Below are 6,079 nucleotides of genomic sequence, written 5' to 3'. Positions count from 1 at the left end.
CTGCACATCCTGGACTTCGAGCAGCTGAAGCTGGAGAACCAGACGTACAGCAGTAAGGTCGAGCGAGTCGCAGAGATTCTGTTGCTGCGCGACAAGATCGCAGGTGCTGTGCACGTGCTGATGCACGTCACAGAGAAGCTGCGATGGGTACAGATGGCACTTCCAGCTGACCTGGCAGAGATGGTGGCGGCGGTGGCACGGTCACGTGACTCTCTGACATGCGGCAAGCGGGCTCGGGACAGGGTGCGGGCAGACAACCTGCGGCTGCGCCAACGCAGCGGGCTGCTGGGGAAGAGCGTGCTGCTGCGAGACATGGAGGAAAGGGTGGGCGATGTCATGGCGCTGGAGCTCAGGTTGGGGGCGCTGAAGAGCAGCAACTGCAGAGCTGAGAGGAAAGTGGAGCAGGCCTAGGACACACCGTAGTGGGATGAACAGGCAGGCAGACAGATAGACACACACACACACACACACACACACACACACATGTAAACTGTCACAAATGCAGGCTTTCAGATCTATTAGTGATGGACTAATATTTAGCATCATTACGGATGTCATTAGAGATTTTGGGCCCCTAACCCAGACCAATTGCATTTTAGGGCCCCTGTAATCATCCTAACTGCAACCCCCCCCCACCCACCCCCCTTTTTGGTGTCCCTGAACATCACCACGCTTAAATATGAAAAAGGCGATTTGTAATTTAATGCAGTTTATTTTAAAAATCAGTTTTTGTAACAGATTGAGTGGTAGCTGAATCCTCAGCAAAGATGGATTCCTTTGCAGTACATTGCAGTTTAACACAGCAAACAGCATGTTCAACAGCAGTGGGGTTGAGCAGTGGGACAAATAGCAGTGTAATGCAGGAAAAAACAGTGCAGTATGAGAATGAGCAAACAAGTAATAAGTGCAATGGGGATGGAAACTGGCTACAGTATAATAAATACTAATAAAGTGCAGAAGTGGAATTTTAACAATGTGAAGTACAATGCAGTGGGGGGGACAGATGCAGGCCACTGTCTTGGTCACTGTCTTGAGTAGAGAAGCTGTCCCTGAAACAGGTGTGGGGGGGGGGGTAATCCCTTAGTCTCCACATATCTCATCTTACTCTGTTTGGGGCACAAACGCAGATCAAATGTTAGAGTACAAACGCAGGGTCAGCCATTTATTTTGGGGGATTAAGGACCCAACAGATATGCCAGTAAATTGTCTAGGATTCAATCCAGCGACCTTCTGTTCACTGATACAACCTCCTTATACTTGTAACACACAGTGTTGGAACCATTTTTAAATTGCATATCTTTATTTTATTTGATAAGCTTGTAATAGACAAAATATAGCCTGTTATATATAATGATGCCTAAATGTAATCTGTCTTTCTAAATGCCTGTATATTGCTATATCGTATATAGGTCCCAAACCTTATTTAAATATGAATTCATTTGTCATATTGGGGAGGGGCATGTTTTTCTGGCGGTGGGGGATACAGTTTTTGGACCATTACTGACGATCGCTTAGAAGTTTGTGTAAGTGCCCTTTTCCAGGAGGGATCTACGCTTCCAAAGATCTCGGAGTCGAAATTAAGTAGCCACTCTGTAAATTTAAAGCAGCTTCGGGTAAGACACAGTTAACGCAAACCGCATCGCCTATAGCTTATACATACAGGTATAATGAATAAGTCTGTTTGTAAAGGCTATTTAACCAGGAGTTAATAATGAAGGCGACGCGCCTGTTTATGAGTAAGTCACACGAAAAAGGCAGAACTCAGGCAGACGGTTCCGTTGCCTGATGTCCAGGACAGAGAGACTCAGGAAGAGTTTTTTCCCCCAGGCCATAAGGCTTCTCAACTCAAACTAACTCTGGTCCTTCTGTACACTACGTTCGTTTGTACTGGAATGCACATATACTGCACATGTTCACTTTACTGTACAAATAACTTTAGTCTGTACATCCTCGCCATTACACTCACCATTGCACTATATTTTAGATTTTAGATTGTATATTTGGATTGTGTATTTTAGATTATGTACTTGGTTCCATAGAAAACACCCCGAATGTGCAGGTAGCTCTTGTCACACACGCAGCATTCTACAGCACCAATGCCATGATTTCAGGGAGGTTAATGTAACACTTTGGTTTAATTGTAAAATTTGCAGGAGAAAATACAAGCTTAGTGTGAGAGAATGAGATTGGACCCAGTTGTGAGTGTCTCACAGTCAGTTATGGGACATTTGACAGCCCTGGAGTCATTGGTTCTACAAAAGGCATTGGATTAATTTAATCAAGTGCATGAATCTGTTCAAATACTGCTGACTGACGATATTATAGAAAATGAGAGGATCGATCGGAATGAGTCCATAATGGTCACTTTTAAGGACCTTGAAACTCAGGTTCATCCACATGTACTGGTAGATCCCTCTGTGCTTTCAGTGTTTCAAAAGGATCAAATCTGTGAAAGTCAGCCAAGTGTAGCTCTAATGTATCCTGTTCTATATCATCTGCTCCTGTGGCAGTTCTGGGTGGGCCGGGGGGGGCACCTGCATTTTATAGCTTCATGACTTGGACCTACTGTAGGTGTTCATTACAAAGTGATTTGTAATTTTGAAAAAAACATCTAGAGTCCTCATTACACATTAACGGTTCATTTTAAAATGTAATTGATGTCGTCCCCCCCCCCATTCAAATGGACCAGAACCTCCAGTGATGTGCTTGTGAAAGACAATGCAGCCTTAGAAGTGATGGGCAACTTAGACTGTCTGAAGGGTAGGGGTAAAAAAATAAAACGGGCACCTTCCCAACATACCCCCCCCACGCACACGCACACACACACACACACTAGTAGAATCGTACGCTATGTGTGGTGAAGTAATGTTAGTCCCTGATTAAGATTATTCAACTAGAGTTTTGTCAGCTAAAGGAGACTGAAATTGTGAGTCCTTGGAAAATGTACCTGGGGGATCAGTCAGCTGAGCTCATGGATGCTGACCTGTCATCCTTACATTTTGTGACAATAGGAACAATCTCTAAAACGCAGCTTTGAAGCAGTGGCAGCTCCTGCCAAATCTCTCTCGGGGGTGATTGTTAAGATGATGACTAAGGTGACCCTTTTAATAGGTAAATTAATAGCTAACTAATCAGGCAAATGTTACATTGCATTGTTCAAATTAGTCAGCTAGCTAACATGATATTTTCACGCTGCACTGAACAATTAATATTTTTTTTGGTCATCTCAGTGAAACAATACCACCAGTAACCACTAGATGTCAGAATAACACACCTGCTCCTGGTATTTACTAGTGTGGCTCATCAGAAGCCAGGTAGGATAGAAAACTTACTGGATAGTAGCTCTCCAGGACCGGAGTTGGTGACCCCTGCTGTACAGTGATTGTGGACAGCTATGTCCAAAATTTATAATTATTATCTACATTGACTGACCAATCTACTGTGGTTATAAACAGATAAATTGTCATCTATCAGTTTGCATTCATAAAAACCTTCATCATGAAGAGAGATACCAGCTTTTCTATTAATTACATAAAATTGAGTGAAGTCCTCGCTCTCACAATAATCTGATTCGATCAATTTATTCTGATTACTATGACCAGGGCCGGCCCAAGCCTTCAGGGGGCCCTAAGCAGAATTTTATTTGGGGGCCCCTCTGTGCCACCAATATGACTAATTATTGTCAATCCTTTATTATTCGCACACTATAAATCTAACACACCCAATATAAATTTTATTTTTTTGTAGCTGTGTTGCTTACATCATACCAATGTTTTTACCCTTGCTATGATCTTCAATTGTAACAGTAGCAAACCCACAGGAGCAGTCAGGTGTTAATTTGCACTTTAACATTCAAAGTCTTGCAGTACCAGTTGGCATACTTAATGTGGTGTACTGAAAAGTGGCAAAATAAACTAGTAGGCAATGCTCTTACTGTAAACACTTTTTTACAACATGTAAAAAGTGCAATACAATCAACACAAATAAAATAAATAATAAAATATAAGGCTAACGTTAACCACTTTACTTTTGGTCAGAAAATTTTGCAACATTTAAAAAGTGCAATACAATCAAGTACAATATAATAAATAATAAAATATAAAGCTAAATACCAAAGAACTACAAATTAGTCAAATACAAACAGGATATTTTTATATGAAAAGACAAACTAACTCAACTTTACATTCCACCTCAATATTCCACTTTCCTTAGAATTTGTGTTTCCTTGCTTTTCTGGAGGCAAAGTCTTTATGGTATCATTATAAGTGTCACGCCCCGCTCCGTCCGCTCCCGATGTGTGCCACGCCCACCTCATTACCTCCTGTTTTGCCCTGATTGTTCTAACCTGTGGCTTGTTGTCCGTGGCTTGTCTAGTGTATTTAGTCCTTGTCAGAGTCAGTTATCCCCAGATCAGTCATTGTGTAGTGTCCGTTGATGTTCGTGCCTGTACGTCTGCCTTCTATTAAACCCCGTTACCCTGACTACCTGGCTACGCTCGCCTGCTTCCTGCTTGCCCACCCCGCGAGCGTGACAGAATGACTGATCTCCGCGAAAGCACGAAGCAGCAGTCCGAGCACCACCGGCTCGGACTGCTGCAAACCTTCGTGTATTGGCAATCCCAGCCAGAGGTCCTGGAGGACCCGGTAGCCTTGGAGCTGGCTAGCCGGGGCCGGGACCTGCTCCAAGAGGAGCGCCCGCCCGGACAGCATTACCCGCTGACGAAAGCCCGGAAATGCCTCCGTCGGCTACAGCGCCGGCTCACCGAGCGAGGAGAGGACAAGCAGGAGGCGACTCCCTCGCTCTACTTGGGAGCCTGCTCTCTCCTCCCCGCCTGGGATGACACCGCCGCTATCCGCCTGACCAGCCTCCACCCGGAAAAGCCACCACCCTTGGAGGCTTATTACTACCGGCTGGAGCGTCTGGGCGTCGGAGGTATCCGCGCCGTAAGAGACGCTATTCCCCGGGTCCCGAGAGCCCTTAAAGGGAAGGCGCCTACGCGCTCGGCACCCCTCCTGCCGCCTCCGGACCTGCATGTTCCGGATCCTGCTGCAGCCGCCGCGATGCCTGCGGCACCGCCTGCTGTAGCTTCCGCCGCTCTGCCCGCGGCACCGCTTGCTGCTGATGCCGCCGCTCTGCCCGCGGCACCGCTTGCTGCTGATGCCGCCGCTCTGCCCGCGGCACCGCTTGCTGCTGATGCCGCCGCTCTGCCCGCGGCACCGCCTGCTGCTGCGGTTGCTGTCGCCGATCTGCCCGCGGCTGCGCTGCCTGCTGCCGCCGCCGATCTGCCCGCGGCTGCGCTGCCTGCTGCCGCCGCCGATCTGCCTGCAGCACCGCCTGCTGCAGCCGCCGCGATGCCAGCAGCACCGCTCGACCTGCCCGTCCTGCCTGTCTTCCCTGCTGCAGCTGCCGCCGCTCTGCCTACGGCACCGTCTGCTGCTGCTGCTGCCATCCTGCCAGCAGCTCTGCTTGACCCGCCTGTCCAGCCTGACCCGCCGGTCCAGCCTGTCTTGCTTGTCCCGCCTGACCCGCTTGTCCCGCCTGACCTGCCTGCAGTTCCTGCAGCTGCCACCGCTCGGCCTGCGGCACTGCCCGCGGTTGCGCCCCCTGCTGGCTGCGTGGAGGCTGCGCCCGCCGAGGCGCCCCCTGCTGGCTGCGTGGAGGCTGCGCCCGCCGAGGCGCCCCCTGCTGGCTGCGTGGAGGCTGCGCCCGCCGAGGCGCCCCCTGCTGGCCGCGTGGAGGCTGCGCCCGCCGAGGCGCTCCCCGCTGGCCGCGTGGTGGCGGTGCCTGCCGAGGCGCCCCCTGCTGACCACGAGACGGCGGCGCTCGTCTTGCCCGTTCTGCCGGCACCTGAACTACCTGTCTTGCCCGTCCTGCCGGCACCTGAACTACCTGTCTTGCCCGTCCTGCCGGCACCTGAACTACCTGTCTTGCCCGTCCTGCCGGCGCCTGAACGGCCTGAGGTGGCCCTGCCTGAGGCCGCTATTCCTGTCCTGCCCGCGGCCCTGCCTGAGGCCGCCATTCCTGTCCTGCCCGCGGCCCCGCCTGAGGCCGCCGTTCCGGTCCTGCCCGCGGCCCCGCC

This window comes from Paramormyrops kingsleyae, chromosome 12, assembly GCF_048594095.1.
Source record: "Paramormyrops kingsleyae isolate MSU_618 chromosome 12, PKINGS_0.4, whole genome shotgun sequence".
Taxonomy (NCBI): Eukaryota; Metazoa; Chordata; class Actinopteri; order Osteoglossiformes; family Mormyridae; genus Paramormyrops; species Paramormyrops kingsleyae.
Note: the sequence above shows the minus strand (reverse complement) of the source record.